General features: G+C 44.1%; 1 long non-coding RNA gene across 1 annotated transcript; it reads right to left on the bottom strand.

Annotated features, from left to right (window-relative positions):
* Window positions 1-229: 229 nt before the first annotated feature.
* On the bottom strand, window positions 230-20,085 carry LOC102164853 (uncharacterized). The gene is made up of 4 exons (XR_014809687.1): window positions 19,924-20,085; window positions 16,769-16,909; window positions 15,083-15,238; window positions 230-1,936 (listed from the first exon to the last, which is right to left on the bottom strand). It is a non-coding gene; the product is annotated as an uncharacterized LOC102164853 (long non-coding RNA).
* Window positions 20,086-20,224: the final 139 nt, after the last annotated feature.

The raw sequence follows: 20,224 nt of genomic DNA, 5'->3' as shown, positions 1-20,224 counted from the left end.
GTCCACCCCCACCCCACCACATCAATGCAAGGTATAATCCTTCCCAGCCCATGCCAGGTCATTTGAACAGCCTAGATCCACCACACCCAAGCTGAGTGATAAAACTATCTCCTAACCAATACTTCAGAAAAAGAGTTTGGGGGTGTGTCGGAAGGAAAAGATAATCAAAGGCTGGGAATTGACTACTGTGTCCCAGAGAATGTGTATAATGTGTATGTGTATTCAATGGTTTCTTTTTCTTTGCTTTTTCTTTTTTTTTGGGGGGGGGGGCTGCACCCATGTCACATGGAGATTCCCAGTCTTGGGGTCGAATCAGAGCTACAGACCTACACCACAGCTCACAGCCAACGCTGGATCCTTAACCCACTGAGCGAGGCCAGGGATCGATCCTGCGTCCTCATGGATGCTAGTCAGATTCATTTCTGCGGAGCCACGACAGGAACTCCTTCACATTTTTAAATAGGAAGAGAAGTGAATGAATTAGTATGCAGTTTTCCTTGCCAAAAAAGAGCCTAGTCATTCCCAACAGAATTCCTGTTTTCTGGATCATACACAGTTTCTTAGTACCAGGATGGTGCTGTGTGCTTCCCAACCCTCCTCTCTATGGCTAGCTCTATTTTTAAGTTACACTCATTTGCTTCTTGTTTTTAGTGCATGCCAAGCAATTAAGAAAGTCAACCATCCTAACACAGGCTGAACTGTAAACAAAGAGTTTTTAACAAAGAAAGAAATTAGTTTATCATTATTTATTTACCATAAAAATTATAAGCATACATAGTGGGGTCACGAAGGAGGTACAGAGGAAAAGGAGCTTACATCTATGCAACATTTGTGTTTGTGTCTATGTAGCACTAAAATCAGATAAATTGACAACTTGATAATGATCACTCTTCAGTTGACTGACGTATTAGCCTGTTAAAGTGGATGACTTAGTTTTTTCCTGGGAGTTAGGATAATTTTAATTGGCTCTCTTCAGTGAGCCACCCAGACCTTTATTTCACAAGGAGCTGTTGAAACATAAATTTCAATCCTCAAAGGCATGTCTTCCAGTCCCCATTTCAGTTGTTTGAGCATGGCTGCCCCAGAGCTATTTTCAGATGCAGCCAGGCTGGGGGGAATTGGAACGAGGTACTTCTATCTGTAGCATGCACACCCCTCCTAGTGCTGCTGGAAACTCAGAGGAGCAAGGGAAGGCCAATGCCGACTCAGACTTCCTTTAACACCCTTCTTAGGAGTGCAAACCCGTGCATGTTAATCAAACTAGATTCTCCAGTATTTAAGCCATCCAATAAGGTACATTCAAGCTTTTAAGGTACCCAGCAACTAGCACAGTGGCAGACATGTGGTTGGCACTGGGTTAATAAATAGTTGCTGAATAAACAGGTAAATAAATGAATGAATTTACAAATATTTAAACCCACAGTTCCAAATATTTCATTAGAAACACCGAAGTGCGCTGAGAATGTTTTATTTGCTAGAGCTTTTGTGCAAAATGAATTTGAATCCATTACAACTACTATCTTTAAAGAATCCTAATGCAATATACAGAAAATAAATATAACCATTTTTTTTTTTTTCATTTTTCACACTTCTCCCAGGAACCGGTCAGAGTAAACAGAAACAGAACCTGCCCCTTAGGTCAGTATTTCACAAGCCACTCTTCCATGGCTCATTAATTTGCAATTGGCTAAACTAGCATTCTAAAAGCCTAAAGAAAATACGAAAAGAAAATGAAGGATTTATTTGACCTACCTCTGCATTCGCTACTGCATGTATATATCATTGATTCTTGATTAGCTGAGCTCGATTAGGCAAGAAATAAACAAATCCCAGGTAGTATTATTTTCATTTTAGTCAACTAATGAGGCTCTTCATACATCTTTTACCAGAGTTGATAATTGTTAAATTGAATTCTTTGAGTTTTCTCTCCCAACTCCTAGGGTAATGGGGCAGAAAAAAAGATAAATGGAGAAGAAAAACAATAGCCCACATAGTCTACAGACTGGATAATCACCCCATTAATAATTTCTAATAGGGGTCTCTGGGGCTGGTCATAAGAGTATCTCTATGGTGGGCTGAAAACTGGCCCCTATGAGATGTCTGTGTATGTACTCATCAGTGGGACCTGTAAATATTCTCTTATATGGGAAAAATGTCTTAGAGTCATGATTAAATTATGGCTATTGAGCCTGGGAGATTATTCTGGATTTTCCAGGTAGGCCCTCAAAGCAGTCCCGCATATCTATAAAAGGGAGGCAGAAGGAAACTTGACACACACATAGAGGAGAAAGTGATGGGAAGAGTTGAACAGAGAGATGTGGGGATGTTGACCTTGAGAACTGGAGTGATGTAGCCACAAGCCAAGGAATGTCAGAGGCACTAAAAACTAAAAGAAGCCAAGAGGGCCTAGAAACTAGAGCTTTTGGAAGGAGGGGGTTCTGCTGACCCTTGATTTTAGCCCAGTGATAAAAATTTTAGACTTCTGGCCTCCAAAAGAATGAGAAAACACGGTTCTATTGTTACAAGCCACCAAGTTTGTGGTAATTTGTTACTGTAGCCTTAGGAAACTCTAATATAATGACATTTGGAAGTGGGGACTTTGGGAGATGACTGGATTTCAGTTTGGTCATAAGAGTGGGGCCCTCCTGATGGGATTAGTGCCCTTATAAGAAGAGGAGAGAGGAGAGCTCTCTCCCTGGAAGCACATGCCTGAGGAAAGGCTGAGAGAGGACACAGTGAGAAGACAGCCGCCTGCAAGCCAGGAAGGGAGTCCTCACCAAGAACCAAATCTGCCAGCACCTGATCTTGAACTCTTCAGCCTCCAGAACAGTGAGAAAATAGATGACATCTGTATAATGCGTAAGAGTGTGAATCTAACAAGTGTCTTTCCACAGATGTGGCATTTTGTTATAGCATTTTGAACTAATACAATTATACTAAGGGTCCCCGAAGCAGGACAAGGATGTAAGGGCTGCCTTTGAAGGCAGCAAGAGGAAAAACGGAGTTACTTCCCCTTGTAAGTGGCTGCTTCTCAAATAAGGTGCAGAGGGTGAAGGTCCTCAGAAACACAAGCCTGCATGGGGTGCCCAGGGAGGCCCAGAGAAGGCAAGATGCCTGCTCTCCATCTCAAAGTGGAAACTGAGAGCATTCACATGACCACTCAGGCTCTGACACTGAAGACCTTGGTGGTGACTATGGTTGAGTTAAACAGTGGTTCCTGCCCCACTTTCTGGGGACACACAAGGACCACCCACTCCTGTGTAATTCTAGGAGAACAGCCTCTCATGGCCGAGATGGGATTTCCCACCTGCTTGGTGGCAGTGGGGGCTCAGGGTCTGGGCTAAGTGAATCTCAGCAGAGTAAAGAAGTGTGATATTTTGCACACCTCAATTTGGGGATGTAGATTTCTACCTACTTCAACAACCATCCATCTCACTATATGCCCTGTGCTCCAACTTCCTCCATCTACCTTGTATTGTTCAAACCCTCCCACAGCTCACCAGACTGGGTCTACCCAGAGATCTAACCTCTTCCCCAGATCCCATACATTTTTTTAAGACTTGGCTAGAATCTCATCTTCTCTAAGAAGCCTTCCTAGGCATTCCCAGTCTGAATTAACCTCTCCTTTCTTTATACATTCCAAGTCTCTTTTGCACTTACCACTCCTTGCCTGGCAGGGTGTAAATGTCTAACAAGTGTTCTTCCAGACTGTGAATTCCTGAGGACCAGGTAGGTGGACTGCTGGAATCTGCCCTTGAGCCCTCTCTCCACCTCAGATCCCACCACCCTCTCCCCACTTCCCCCAACACTCAGCAAAGAGGGTTTTCAGTGATTATTGAATTTAACCTAATCACGAGCTCTAGTCAATCAGAAGAAACAGGAAGATAATGGAGATGAAGTCATCAGAATAGGCTTTTTGGAGGAGACAGACCTTAGTTTGGCTGCCCCAGGAGAGGTGAGTTTGTTCTTCTGAACCCCCTGGATAACACTTTGCAAACAGGGTAGCACTCTGAGGGCCTTGTGAAAAAGGTAGGGGACTTCTTGATAAGCTTCCTCCCTCCCAAGGAGTGATTCACCCAGAGAAGAATCTGACTGAACAAGTTCTTTTCATACATGAAAAAAGAACTCTCATTAACTTGAGCTTTAGCAACCCAGATTTTGAAACAGTAATAATACCCAACATGTGAACGGTGCTTTCCTGTTTAAAGAGCAATTTCACATCCTGAAAACCTGTTTTATCCTAACACCATCTTTGGAGGTATGGATCAATCCCAAACAAATGAAGAAATAAAATCAGAGAGAGGTAATAATTTGTCTCCAACTCAGGTTTTTTAATTTTTTCCTCCATTAAACCACATTTCTCTGAAGGGCACCATCAAAATCAGAGTGTCAAACATCATTTAGCTGCAGACCCATCTTATGCTTAGACTCCCTCTAAACCTTGATAATAAGGTGGAAATCATGCTTTATTATACAAATTAGCAGTGTGAAAAAGATTCAATGGAGAATTTTTAAATTACTTAAGTAAATACACTTGAGCAGTTTTTTCCTACAGAAGCAGGATGACTGTGAAATAAAAATAAACCAGAGGTATCAGTGATTTAATCATAAGCCAGTGGTATTGAAGAATATTAATTAGCCAATGAATTGTGACAATTACACCTCATCCTTGTTTGTTTGCTAAGGCCTGCCCTCAAGTGATCTTTATCAGACACCACTTGATTAGCCTGACTTGAGTTTGTATGTGCTTGAAAGCAATAAAACTCTATTTCTTTAAAGTCTATAACTCAAACTTTTTATTGACTTAGTCTGCTTTCTCACCCAAATAATTAAAAAAAAAATGTGACCGTGGATTGCTTTTTTGTTGTTGTTGTTAGACTTTGCTCTGAGAAAGAAGCTATACGTGATGAACTTTATCAGGAAAAGTTCAAATCCTCAGCTTTCATCAAAAAATACAGACTCTCTGCCCGATGCAATAGAACTGAACTGTATAATCACCTTCCTCGTCTAAAGAAAATTCAAGGGCCAAAAACATCACATGCCATGAATTATAAAAGAGCCAAATCTTGGTTTTATAAGATTTCAGAAGAAAGCACAGAAGGGCAAAGAATATTGTAAAAGCTGAAATAAAAGCCTTGCTTATGTGAAAGGTTTTTTTTTTTTTTTATGGAGGAGATTTCGGTTTTTATAGAAATCTGTCTCTTCTGGAGAGTTTTTGTGACACATAGAAATAAAACATAACTTGTGCCAACTTACAAAAGGTGGTTGAGCAGAAATGATAACTCTTTACAGCCTCTGACTCTCTGGTGGACAGTGACACCTCCCTGGCTACAGATTGCTTTGCCAGCATTACAACAGGGCAATGATTAAAATCCAGTTTTCTTGGAAGGCTTCATTTCTATGGCGAGTATTAACCTTTGCATGCTTTGCAGGCTGGGATAACTTTTGTTTTCTTGAAAAGAGACATAAATGTACTCAACTTGCTTGGGAAAGAGTGAAGCCAGATCTTAATTGTTACCGCTTCTGTGGAAGGAAACACTCTTGCTTCTCCTTTTATATGAGAGATGAAAGAGAAAATGGAAAAATCTTCCTACCTGTTCCCTGGAGTTCACCGTGCAGCTTGCAAGGGTTTTCCCAATCATGGTAACAGGCTTTGCATGAGCAAAGGTGCAAACCAGAGTAGTCCTGAATAATTAACAGGCCAACCTTGCACCAACAAAAATATGTCAAGAGCCATCTCCCATGGATGCTTTATCAATCTAGACAGCACAGAAATGTCCTGGACACAGAGGCAGATGCTACCATATGAGTCCTCAGTCTGGGCTGTGACATTAATTCCCATCACCGACTGCAGAGAAGGCATCTTGTTATCCCCTAATCCCAGGTTGACCCACACATTATCTCCGCAGTATCCTCTGCCCCACTTTCCCACTTTCTGATCTCCAGCCCAATACTTCAGTCAGGGTGCCATCCCTTCTAAGCAAGTACTTCTTACACTTGAATGTGACTTCAAATCTGGGGAACTTGTTAAAATTCAGATTCTGACCGACTACATCTGGGGGTGGAGCCTGAAATTCCTTTCTAACAAGGTCTCAGGTAAGAGTGATGCTGCTGGTCCGTGGAACACACTTAAGAGTAGCCAGCTTCGGGAGTTCCTGTCGTGGCGCAGTGGTTAACGAATCCGACTAGGAACCATGAGGTTGCGGGTTCGGTCCCTGCCGTTGCTCAGTGGGTTAACGATCCGGCGTTGCTGTGGCTCTGGCGTAGGCCGGTGGCTACAGCTCCGATTCGACCCCTAGCCTGGGAACCTCCATATGCTGTGGGAGCAGCCCAAGAAATAGCAAAAAGACAAAAAAAAAAAAGAGTAGCCAGCTTGTAAACAAGCCGGCGCTTTTTGTCCGCTTCTTCCTTTTCCCTTTCAGCTTAAATTTAGACGATTTGTTAGTCTTTGTCTAGTGACACAAGAGCATGTGCCATAGGATCCATAGATCTGGATTTGTCCTGGATCCACTCTCATCATCTGGTAAAATGGGTGGTAACAGTCACTGCACACACAATAAGGGAGTGTTTGTGCATATAAAGTGTCAAGCGCCTTATAAATATTCATTAACCTATATTATCTCCAAGATATAGAGAGAAGGGGAACTTTTTTTTCTTTTTAAGGCCACATCTGTGGCCTACAGAAATTCCCAGGCTAGGGGTCCAATCGGAGCTGCAGCTGCCCGCCTATACCACAGCCACAGCAATACAGGATCAAGCCGTGTCTGCCACCTACTTCGAGCCTACACCACAGCTCATGGCAACGCTGGATCACAAACCCACAGAGCTAGGCTAGGGATTGAACCCCCACGCTCATGGATATTAGTTGGCTTCGTTTCCACTGCACCACAACAGGAACTCCGGAGAGTGGGAACTTTTAATACCAGCATCTTAGTTGCCCACCCCATCATGGAGAAGAAATTGTTATTATAGGTTGTATCTGGTCCATTCATTTAGCTGTACTTTATCTATGGGTGGGGTCATTGTTTCCCCAAGGCAGGTGTCCAGAATCTTCCTTCTGACGCCTGTATTTCTTGTCTGGGAGCCAGGCAAGGCTTAGAGCTCAGGGGAAGTCCAACGCTGTTCATTCATTTCCTGTCTCTCCCTTGCATGGAGCTGTGTGTAACTTTCTTAGCAAAACTGGCTTGCTGTCTTGAACGTGCTCCCTAATCTCATCTCAGTATGCTTTGCCTGAGATTTAAAATCTAGAGGGGATTCAGTGAGTGGAAGCAGGAGATCCCCATTTTCCAGAAGACTTATCTTGGGTTGGAGCTCTTCTGAATCAACTAGCAAAGCAGAACTTCATTTGTGATTCCCCAGACTTCACAACAACGGTAAGCAGATTTCTAACCCAGGACTTATTCATGCGTTGTGTGGCATTGCAAAGATTCAGCACAGACATCTAAGGTAAATGTTCTGGTATATGTAAAAAGACTAGCGCTGATTGGGAAAATGCGACAACAGTTACCACTTTATTTAGAAAGGAATGGTGTACCTAACGCCCTGCTGGCATCTGCACCCCTGTGGCAGACGTTGTGGTTGATTCCTCAGCTCCCTCCCAGCCCTCGTTTGTTGCAGAAGAGCAATAAGGTTTGAAAAATTGACTGCTGTTTCAGAGAAGAGCCTCATCAGTTTAAATCAGTCACGGTCCCCCTCCCCTGGCTCGTGACTGATTCAGGGCTCCAGGCCCCAGGTGTCAGCTGATGGTGGAGGGCTGAGCCTCGTGGCCTGATCTGGCTGAAGCAGAGGACTCTTGGCACCCGAGCTCCAAATACAAACAGAACTGTGCAGACTTATTTCCTGGAGGAAGCCACCCTGGAACCTTGAAGAGAACCAGCAGGAAGCCGACGCTGCAGAGGGCAGCATGAGAGACGCAAAGGACCCGAGGTCTTGAAGCTGTCACGGAACTGCTTCATGCACTCGGGTGCCACTCTGAGTTGAGCTTTCTGTTCTTTGGAGCCGAAAGCCTCCTAAGGGATAGGTTCTGCACATCCACAGCATTCCTCTTTCCGTTGTGGAAATCTACTCGCTCATTTTCAGAGCATCTTTTGTGCACCTAAGTCAGTTCTAAGTATTCAGGATTCAAGAACAAAGGAGACACAATTCCTGAACTCAAAGAATCCCTGAGCTCATATTCTAGCATCATGGACCAAAGTGTAAATAGATAATCACCATCTATTGCGATAAATGTAAGCAGAAGCTACAGGAAGTACAGCTCTGGTTGAACTGTTGTGACTGAGCAGCTACGCCTTCAACTGAGAGATGCTGGGTATCCAGGACTTAGGAGTATCAAATGAGGAGTAATTGATTCAATAGTGCCTAGGGAGGGTTCGCCCACCGTAACACCAGTCAGTCCCCCTTTCTTTCCTGTTTTTGTGATGGGGGAGGAGGCAGAGGCTTGCGGAAAATCTACTGGACTCCAATACATGTAGTCAGTCCCTCAGCCCCGCTGTCACATCACTCTCTCCTGAGTCACATGTCGGTCCTAAATTCAGCAAGAGGATCCAAGTACCTATCGCTTCTCATGGTCTCATGACCACCTAATCATTTCACTCTGGGGTTGTTTAATTCCTGCGAAGAAAACATCTCAATTTTTGAAATATATAAATATATATATATTTATATATTTCAAAGGGCCACGTGCAGATAGAAGAAATATGCTTTAAACGTCCAAAAATCTTCATACACATAAAGATTTTTTTTTCTTTTTTCTTTTTAGGGCTTTACCCATGGCATATGGAAGTTCCCGGGCTAGAGGCCGAACCGGAGCTGTAGCTGCCAGCCTACACCATAGCCACAGCAACACCAGAGCCAAGCCACATCTGTGACCTATACTGCAGCGTGTGGCAACGACAGACCCTTAACCCACTGAACAAGGCCAGAGGTCGAACCTGCATCTTCGTGGATACTAGTCGGGTTCGTTTCCACTGAGCCATAACGGGAACTCCAACACTTGTTAACAGTTCTTGATGATGCCACACATGAGAGGTATTAGAAACCAAAACTACTGAAAAGATAGACTTAGGCAAAGGGATACATAACGGTGATTAAAATGCGAATATTAAATATTCAAACTGAATTTCTTTAAAAAAAATACTCTTTGTGCATTGTAATAAGGAGAGGCTTATGACCAAATTATTTCTCTGACGCCATGAAAACACAGAAAATAATCTCTATCTCTCTGGTTACTAGGTGAATCCTTCAGGAATTTGGGGGATTTCATTAATTCCTTGATTGCTTTCAAGATGAGAGTCCCTAGCCGACCAGAATGTTACCACCAGATTGCTTCTCACCCTACTCGCCGTAACTTCCCACAGCTTTTGGGCAAGAAGGAAAGATAACAAAGCTTCTTGCAACAAATATCTTTGGTTCTGAAAAGACTTGTTCCAGAATTGCTCTTTTTACTGTCTTGAATTTTGATTCCCGAGAGATCTCATAACGATGTGAATTTTATCGGCTTCAAAATATATTTCCTATCACATCTCTTTGTACACTCAGGATTTGTGAAAGGTGGAAAGAACACACAGAAAAACACGGTTTCCCCAGTCATGCGGTATTGTTCAGCCTAAAACATTTGCCTCGTGTAGACACAGCTGGAATGAGCCAACAGCATTCTTTGCCTCGAGTAAACCAGAGTATATATAAGATGATGAATCGTAAAAAGATCTTTAACTCACAGCTGAATTCACATCATTGTTAATTAGAAGCGGACAATCTACGATGACTGTAAAAGGAATAAGAATCTGCAATAAGTAGCTACTTTTAATGTGACCACAAAGCTTTATCCCCCTCTAATCTTTATTAAGACATCCACATTTTTATGTTGTGTTTTGCACATATAATATAGCGTCAGGAACGCTTACTGTCAAAATCGAGGTTTTAACAGAGGTTTTGTTTTGAGAGCTGAGCTTGTGTCTTCGGGTCATGATTACTTATTAATCTTCTGAAAATATGGTTGAATCTTTTCTTTCTTTAGTTCACTGTGTATATAGCTAGAAGATTCTGGGGAAGTAATACCTTCTGGGCTCCTCGAGTTCATGGATTGTTTAAGGTGAGAAGGAAGACATTGTTTTCTTTTCTCTGGCCACTGAGGTCATCTTCTCCAGCTAGAGCTTTCAGAAGCCCTGGGAACTACAGGGGGAGGGTCTCTGTGCAGTTTAAAGGTGCTAGATGTTTGCTTAGAAAACAAAGGGCATAGTGACAGGGAGGCTGGTGTGACAACACCGGGTGTGCTGGGCGTCATCGTGAGCTGTCTGGTTCCTGACTCTTCACCTGCTGCTTATGCGTCCTTGGCTAGTTACACACGCTCGCTCTGCCTTGGTGGCAACTTCTTTGAAGTTTAAACGTCACCTATCACTAGACAAAGCAGATACTGAAGGAAGTGTGAACAGGGAGAAAAGATTTTCCTCACTTACGCCCTCTCTTATGAGATAAAACACCCCCTCTCAGTTGAAGGAGAAAGCGAGAGTTGGAGGAAAAATCAAGAAAGCTTAGATAGGGAGTTCTCTGGCGGCTCAGTGGGTTAAGGATCCAGGGTTGTCATTGCTGTGGTGCCAAACGCGTGCCCCCCCCCCCCGAAAAAGAAAGCTTAGATGAGTCCCTACATCTTGCCAGGAGGACATCTGAGAGCACATGAAAAGGTTCCAAGAGACATGAAGTTTGGGGGATGTGAGAATAGAAAAGTTCCCTCCTCCACAGGTCCCCTGAAAAGCCCAAGAGTCCTTTGGCTAAAGGACGGACAGGGTAAGTGATTACTGGCCGTCCCAAGATGCTGGCATCTTTCAAATGAGGGATGAGGCTGTGGCACATCTCAAAGGCCCCAGGGGCCCCAAGTGGGAGGAAAACATTACATGGTGTAAGAGTGAGAGAAAACACTAATGAGGTGTCTCTGGGGGGCAGGAGTTCAGGGTGGGAACAAGGACGAAGTGGGGCAGGTGGCTGCCATCTGATCAGATCCCCAGTACCAGAGGCCAGGGGAACAGAGGCAGCATCAGCAAGCTGCCTGGTGGACTAGTCAGGGTTCTCCAGGGAAGCAGAACCAAGAGGTATGTAGTCACATCTGGAAATACATTTATAAGGTATTGGCTCATGTGACTATGGAGGCTGAGAAGCCCCATGGTCCACCACCTGTAAGCTGGAGATCTACGGGGGCTGGTGCTGTAGTTCAAAGGCCTGGAAATCAGAGGGCCTAAGGTGTGGACTCTGGTCAGAGTCGGAGGCCTGAGAACCACGTGTGCTGCGTGCAGAAGATGGATGTTCCAGCTCCACACTCAGGCAGAGGGAGAGCAGGCCATCTTCTCTTCCTCCACCTTTCTGTTCTGTGCAGCCCCCAGCAGATGGGATGAGACCCACCCACAGTGGAGTGGGTGGTGTGCTTTCTTCATTCCACCAATTCAAATGCTAATCTCTTCTGAAACACTCCCACAGGTACATCCAGAAATAAGGTTTAACCAGATATCCGGGCATCCTGTGATCCAGCCAATTTAACACATAAAACCAACAATCACACAGGGTCGTTATTTAGAATAAAGCCTCTCAATTTTGGGGACTTTTAATCTTTCCACTGCCTGGACCACACCCCAATCCAATTAACCATAATCTTGGAGGAGGATATCCAGGCATGACTCTGCTTTAAAGTCCGTATAATTTCAAGATGGAATCAAGGTTGGGAACCACTGACTCAGTTGGTTCTGAATCAAGAAACAAGTCTTCGGAACCAAAGATATCTGTTGCAGGAAGCGTTTTTTATCTCTGCCTCTTGCCCAAAAGCTGTGGGAAGTTACAGCGAGTAGGAAGAGAAGCAATCTGGTAATGAAGCTCTTTACTTCCTTGCTCAAAAGTGGGGTCCACAGACCAGCAGCATCAGCATCACCTGGGCATACGATAGAAAGGCATATAGGGAAAGACCCTATCCCAGACCTTCTGTATCAGGATCTACAATTTAAAAAAAATCTCAGGGAGCTCATTAAACTTAAGGCTGCTCTTGGTGGTCAAGAGTGAGGATGAGATGGGTGACTTGCAGTAGAAGGTCCACAAGGGGCTTAGATCAGTGATTTTCAGCTGTGTGGAATGTTTAAAAATACAGCCGCCTGGGCTCCACCCCAACCCTTTGATATCAGAATGTCTGGATGGCGGGTCTGGGCTTCGGCATATTTCCAAAGCACCTTGGAAACACGGCATCATGTTTTACAAAGATAAAAATATATTTTTGGACACCTGTGAGTCTGTGACTGTAAAATTACTCCACATATAAAATGCTTTTACAGTCTCTACAGTGAATGAATCGTTATTAAAGCAGCTAAAACATGTCCACTAACCCCCTCTGGGTTTCTGAATACAAAGACTGGTATCTTGCAAAGATTTTAGAAATTCTATCCCTTTGACTACTCCCTCTGCCTCTTTCTCTCATATATAAACTGCCATTAAATGTATATCTGATCTTTTCATTCTGTTCTCCACGACTCTTATTAATCTTTCATATTTTTCATCTCTTTGTCCCTCCATGATACCTTTTGAGTAATTTCCACAACTGTTTTCCTATTCACTTAATTCTTTCCTAAATTGGGCCTATTCTGCTGTAAGTCTCTTAAGCTTTCCTTTTTATTATTATATTTCTACCAGTAAAATGAATAGCTACCTCTGTATTTTTATTCTCTTATTTATACTTTTAATCTCTTTTATAGCTTCAATTAAATCCTACATAATTTTTAGTCTCTGTCCAACATCCAACATTTTTGTGGCTTTGCTTTCACTGTGTGTTATTTCTGATGGCTCTTATATGTGGTGGCTTATTTCTTTGTAGTGTGCATGTGTGTGCATGTATGTGACTGTAGGTTCATGCTTTATTTGGAGAAATTCTCCCCCCCCCCCCGCCTTTTGCTGGCCGCACCTGCAGCATATGTAAGTCCCCAGGCTAGGGGTCGAATCAGAGCTGCAGCTGCCAGTCTACACCACTGCCACAGCCACAGTGGATTGGAGCCACATCTGCGACCTATGCCGCATCTTGCAGCAACACTGGGTCCTTAACCCACTGAGCGAGGCCAAGGATCAAACCTGCATCCTCATGGATATTAGTTGGGTTCTTAACATGCTGAGCCACAACGGGCGCTCTTGTGGACATTCTTTGAGGACTGAGATGTAGTTCCTTTAGGCTTTACTCAGCAGGTATGTGTGCTGGTTTTCACTAGGCTACTGTGGGCATCCCCAACCTATGATAACTTTAACTTCTTTGCTTGAGATTTGTAGGACCACACAGGCAGCGTGAATTTGGACAGCAAATCTTCAGAAGAGTCAACTTTTGGCTCTACCTGTGTGGAGTCAAATCTGTCTTCCTTCTATCCAGAGTCACGCTGGAAGCTGCCTTCTCCACTGCTGTCTCCGTCTGTGAGGCAGGCTTATTTCTAGTAGACCTTCACAATGAGTGGTCCTGTGGCATCCAGCCTTCCACATGGTCTCTTAGGAGAATCCTACCTGGGGTGGGCCCTTGTCTTCATCTTTTTGTCCTGCACCCCACGTAGCTGTCTAAGCAGAAGCCCCAAGTCGCCCACATTAGCCCCTGTTCCCAGGGTGAAAGGCAGCTTACATGCCTGTGCCCATCTCCACGTTCCTGCTTTCACTTGACGCTTGGCCTCTGTGGATGCCCTTCTTTACTGACAGTTCAGTAATGCATTTTCAATGATTTAAAACAAACAAACAAACATACCCAGCTTTTTCAGTTGTTTCATAGGGAGGGCTGTTTGGAGTAACTTATCTACAATATTATCAGTAATAAGAACCTCTTAGTAATTTCAATGCTAGCAAATTTTTTGCAGGTTTTCAAGGCTCAGGAAGGGAAGCTTCAACATGAAGACATCTTTCATAACAGTGAGTCTTGTTCAGAGAACTGACATTTAAACTTAGACCTCTTGGGAGTTCCTACTGTGGCTCAGTGGTAACGAGCCCGACTAGTATCCATGAGGACACAGATTCAATCTCTGGCCTGGCTCAGTGTGTTGAAGGATCTGGTGTTGCCATGAGCTGTGGCACAGGTCGAAGACTCGGCTCGGATCTGGCATTGCTGTGGCTGTGGTGCAGGCTGGCAGTTACAGCTCTGATTCCACCCCAGCCTGGGAACTTCCATACGCCTCAGGGGTGGCCCTGAAAAGATTAAATAAATAAGTAAATACACTTACCCTTCTTGTGCCTTTATTCAAAGTGTTAGCACGACTGACATGGACAAAATGTTGTGAAGTTCTTGGCTTTTTGAAAAGTGTGGGTCATTTAAACGTCTCCATAAGCCAGAGAGCCAAAGGAAAGCGGAAGTGATAATCCTATCCTGAGGCTGATTTAGATGTTGACAGAAAGCTGAGGGTCAAATTCTGCCGCAGATCGCAAGGAGGAACAGTGACGTAGCTCTGCTGAGGCCTCTAATGAAAATGTGAAAAGCCATCTAATAGAGGACAGTTGTACCCCTCACCAGAAGTAAGCGCTTCAATAGGGATCGTCGTATTAGACCACTGTCACGTCAATGTATTTTTAAGTCCCTTCGTTTCGTAGGCCCAAAGATGACAATTTAAAGACTTTTCCATCTCAGTTAGTCAAAGGGCAAGGTCTAGGGCCATGTGTAAAAGAGTCCGTGTCTCTGCATCAAGAGATGGGAACTACAGGTTCCTCCAACAAGGTAAAACATGTTTGGTAACAAGCTACAGGTGTCTGCATAAAATCAGTGAGTCGTCCTACTTGAAAGCGTTCTCTTTCTGACTCATGCCACTGGGGGGATTTTCAGTGACTGGAGGTTTTGACAGGTATTGTTACCCAGGCTTAACTTTTTCCACAGTTTTAAAAATTATTCATTATACTTAGAAACTAAGGGTTTGCTTTAAACCTGATTTGACCAACATCAACTGGGAGGGCTTCTTCAAAGCAGGCAAAAGGCAGTCAGTCCCAAAGAAAGCAGGGAGCATCTGCTTAAAAATGACAAACTTGCCTCAGAGGTGTTGGCCTGACAAGCCTGGACCACGGCCCGGGTACGCACCAACCCCACCCTTGGTTCTGTTCCACTCACCTGCTCTTGGCAGCCTCAATGGTGTGTTTGATGCCGGCCCATCCTCCCGCGTGGTGCCTCTGGCAGTGGCTCTATCCCAGTTGGCATAAAATAGGGTGCCTCCCTACAAGGGTTCCCTTGCTGCATTGTCCTCAGGGAAAACGGTTGGTGTGGGCTCTGCCAATTAAAAAAAAAAAAAAACTTTATCTAGATTAGCCATGAAATTGTATCATTTCCTTTGATGTTCTGAATTCCTAAACATTCTTATCGGATTTTATGATAAGATCTGATGCCACAAATACTTTCTTTGAAGACTTTTCAGCCAGTAAAAACGAAGGGCAAGTTAAGCTTTGACTGAAAGGAACCCGCAAAAGCAATTCTCAGTGTTGTTCCCCTTTGCAAAAGGAATGAATCTCACCGAAGCTCACTCTATCCCTTGGCTCACACTGACTCTTTTTTTAACAACTGTGGTAAAACATACATAACATAAAACTTAGGATTTTAGGAATTTTTAAGTGCAGAGTTCGGTGCCTTAAGCACGTTAACATGGCTGTGCAACCACCAGCGCTATCCCGTTCCAGAACCCTTTCCTCATTCCAAACTGAAACTGTGTACCTTTTAAATAATACCTTCCTGCTACCCCTTCCCAGCCTTGGCAACCATCATTCTCCTTTCTGTCTCTGTGAGTCCGACTGCTCTAGGTACCTCATACAAATGGAATCATCTAATATTTGTCCTTTGGCGCCCGGTTTCTTTCCCTCAGCATGTTTTCAAGGTTCCTCCATGTTGCAGCCTAGGTCAGAATTTCATTCCTTTGTAAGGCTGAAGAATATTCCATTGCATGTATGTAATTCCCACATTTTGTTTATCCATTCATCTGCTGATGGATATTCGGTTGTTTCTACCTTTCTGACTAATAACACTATTAGCAACATCGATGTTCAAATATCTGAGTCCCTCCTTTCAATCCTTTTTCGTAAATGCTCAGAAGTGGAACGGCCGTATCACAAAGTAGCTCTATGTTTAATTTTTTGAGGAACCTCTGTATTGTCTTCCACAACAGCTGCCCCTCTGCATTCCCACCAACAACCTAAGAGTTCCGGTTTCTCCACATCCTCACCATACTTGCTTTCCTCTATTTTTTGTCTTTTTAGGGCTGCACCTGTGGCATATGGAAGCTCCCAGGCTAGGGGTCAAATCGGAGCTGTAGCTGCCAGCCTATGCCAGAGCCACAGCAACTCAGGATCCGAGCCGTGTCTGTGACCTACACCACAGCTCACGGCAATGCCGGATCCTTAACCCACTGACTGGGGCCAGGGATTGAACCTGACTCCTCATGGATACTAGTCAGGTTAACCACTGAGCTACAGTGGGAACTCTCTATAGATATAAATAGTCATTTTAATGGGTATGAATGATGGCTCATTGTGCTTTTAATTTTCATTTCCCCAATGATTAGTAATATTGTGACTCCTGTGCTTGTTTCTGACATAGCTCTAACGTATTTGTCTTGAGAAGAGATTCACTCACAAGGGGTTGCTTTTGACTTGGGGAGCAGATAAAGCCCAATGCCCTCCAGTTTCTTTCCAGGGGGATTTAATGCACCTCAATTACCCTTTGACAGATTTCAGGAGACAACCCAGCTAGTAGACACATGATCCCATTCCTTTAATTCCCAAAGAAAATGATATACCAGCAGTTTCCCACCTTTGGTTCCTTCTCTTGAAGCACGGGCACTAGGGTGGGCCTCCGCCTGGTTCAGCAGGAAAGACAGTGAGGAAGGCTGACCAGCTTCTGAGGACAGGGAGATAACCCCCGAGCTCGGCTCCAGGATGCACCCACGGATCCCTGTAGAGAGAAGAAGCGCTCATGTGTCCTAGGCAATATCGCACAGAGGAGACCCAACTCCATGGCAAAGGTGTATGACAGGAACAAATGCCTGCATTTGGGCTGTGCTCGGGAAATCTGATGAGTTGCAGTACAACCGTGTAGCTGGAGAAATCACTTATTCGTGGAAGATGTGCAAAACTGGTTAAAAACAGTTTCAGATGTCCAGGGAGCCAGAATTTGGGTGGGAGCTTGACAGCTGTCACATGTCAGCTTTTGAGAAGTTGCTTCCAAAGATGTGTTGTAGAACAGAGACTTCTCTCCTGTGGCAAGTTAGCTCGAGGAGAAATTTCTAGACGAAAACTATGATTTTATTAACCGGAAGACGACCCTTACCAATTAGATTCTCTTTCCTAGGAGACTTACCCAGAACTAGAACCTGCCTGATGCAATTTAAAGGTCACTGTCTTAAAATAAAGTACAATCTGATTTCCTCAACACTGTTTTAAAATAAGTGAAGTATAAGCCGGTAACATACACTAACATAATTTTCAATTTGTTCTGTAATTAGTACACTGAAGGCAAACAGTGCTACTAAGGAGTATTTTGCTTTCTTGATAAGTAGCCCATCTAAATCCCTATTCATATTTAATTTGCTAAGCAGTCTGTTTCCTCCTAGATGGTACAAAGGTAAAGTTCAGCTCAGTTCTTGCGTGCATTAGCAGGATTTAAATTACTGAGATTTTACTGTGGAGACTGAAACACCACGCTGGGTTGAAATTTCTATTGTGAACCTCTCATTATCCCAGTTACAAGGATACTGCTTTCAGAATGTTAAATAACACTCACTTCATGGTTTCTCGTGCTTTTGTTTTGCAAAAGAGTCAAAAATCGACTCCACTGTATTTGGGGTTTGACGTTGTATGTTAAACAATTTATGACTGACAGTTTGCTCACTGGGCATCTCATCTTAAAGTTAGAGGTTTCTCTGAGGTCACACAGAAGCATCAAACAATGTAAATAGTAATTCAGCACCGTATGTGCTCCTTTTTTCTCTCCCTTCCTTCCCCCATCCTTCTCTTTTTTCTTTCTTCCTTCCCTCCCTCCCTGCTTTCTTCTTTCTTTCTCTTTCTCTCCTTCCTTCCTCCCTTTCTCCCTTGGCATTCTCAAATAGGAACAGACCTGGTTTACAATGCATGCTGTAAAGGATGCTGCTTTATAGAATATCCAGCTTAGATACCAGAATTTTGGAGGCAGTTGCGAGTTGGGGTCATCTGGTTCAGATCTGGATTTTACCTTGATCAGAGAAGACTCCCACTCTAGAACGATACAGAAATTTCTGAATTGTTTACAATGCAAATCCCACCATACAACACACGGAATGGACATAGAGTGGTCCTGGTTCTTACCAACCAGGCTGCACCATTAACAGGGTGAAAACCTTTCCCAGGCGTGACTGAGAGCGACACTTCTGCCCTGCTTCTGGTCAGATCCTCTCTGTCTGCTTGTTCATGATCCCTCCTGGCCCAATTATTTATATTGTTCTATTCACAAGAAACCGTTCTTTCGGTATCTGAAATAATACTCGTAAGAATTTTCTGTCTCTGTCTTTATTCCTCCAAGTTGCACTCTAAGAAAAATGAAAGATTTCACTCACTGGGTGTTATGAGATAAATTCATGCAGATGCTTGAGGTGCAACATCCAACTGTGTAAAAAGTTTTATCAATTGGCAATTACTGAGGATTTCCTAATGCTTTGGAGAAGGTGTGCTGGTGGATGGTTCTAGACTTCTCTCTTTCTGGGAAGGGCATAATTTTAGCAGAGGCTCTGCCTTTAAGTATCACCTCCTACCTCACCCCACCCCTACCCTTACTCAGGAAACCACTCCTAGATATTTTTCCCCTACATCTTCATTGAGTACATCCTTTTACCTCTTTCAATCTTTGTTCAAATCTTACCGCTTCACTGAAGCTCCCCCCATTTAACTCTGTAAACCACTCTATTTCCCCTGCCCTGTTTATTCTGATTTATTTATTTTTATCCACAGCTCTTCCTTCCTTCTAACCTACTTCAGCATCAACTGCATTCAGTGTGCTTATTATCAAGCTCCTCTCTCACCCTGAAAACCATAAGCTCTGGGAGGGTGAGAATCTGTGTCTATTTTATTCATGGACATAGCTTGTACCTAGGACAGTCTGGCACATAGTAGGTGCTCAATATCTATTTCGTTGAATGAATTTAATAAATGAAACCTAGCTCATTTGCAACATTAGCAAATCATAACTGCTAATTTTATCGCATACTTCCTGTGATATGAGTGCTGCACTGTCTTTTGTTTCGTTTTTTGTTGTTTGTTTTGTCTTTTTAGGGTGGCATCTGAGACATATGCAAGTTCCCAGGGTAGGGGTCAAATCAGAGCTCTAGCTGCTGGCCCATGCCACAGCCACGCCAGATCCCAGCCAGGTCTGCGACCTACACCACAGCTCACCACAACGCCCGGAAACCTTAACCCACTGAACGAGGCAGGGATCAAACCTGCATCCTCATGGATGCTAGTTGGGTTCATTATCGCTGAGTCAGGATGGGTACTCCGAGTTTTTTTTTTTAATACATTGCTTTGATTCTTCCAAAAACCCTCTGAGGTTGGTGCATCGTCATCATCAGCATCACTTTATATGTGGTAAAACTGAGGTTTAGAGATTAAATCATTTGTGAAAAATTACTCAGCTAGTAAACAGTAGACCAGGGTTTGGGGCTGCTTCCTCTGCATCTGGCTTATGAATCACTCTTCTTTACCGACCTATAACAGGACCAGCTATGTAATGTGGAGGACTCAGCATAACAGGAACATTCAGGGCCCCTGGTTGAAGAACGGCTGGAGTTTCAAGTGGGCGGCTGCAGAGCACTGATCCACGGGTACACGTGACAGCACAGGCTACGTGTTCTTGAAGCCCGCAAGAGCCTAACTGTGCATGCCTCTCTTTAGCCTCTCTGTGCTCGCTTCAAGATGGGTGACATTCACCCTGTTACTCACCCTTTTGACCTGGGCACCAACAAGGGTTGTCCTGCCGGTGTCCACTGGAGAACAGACTGAGTTTGGCTCAAAAACAAAACAGTGCTTTCTTCTTGGATCAAAGAAAGGGAGAAGAGCAGGACACGTGCTCTCCACCCGGGCTGTAGGCGGGGCTGCTTTACTGGGATTGCGTCAGCGTGAGGGGCGGGGTTCCCGCGGGCGGTGGGGCGGGGCCGCAGCTGCTCTGCTCCTGCTCCAGATCCACGTGTCCCCGGCTCTGCACGCTGCCCTCTTGCCGCCATCTTGGACCCAAGTCTGGCAG

This window comes from Sus scrofa, chromosome 7 (genome assembly GCF_054392235.1).
Source record: "Sus scrofa isolate SSC_HxYL_T2T_F1_AM1 chromosome 7, Sscrofa_HxYL_maternal_Yorkshire_Landrace_v2.0, whole genome shotgun sequence".
Taxonomy (NCBI): Eukaryota; Metazoa; Chordata; class Mammalia; order Artiodactyla; family Suidae; genus Sus; species Sus scrofa.
This window is presented reverse-complemented; position numbering and strand designations above follow the sequence as displayed.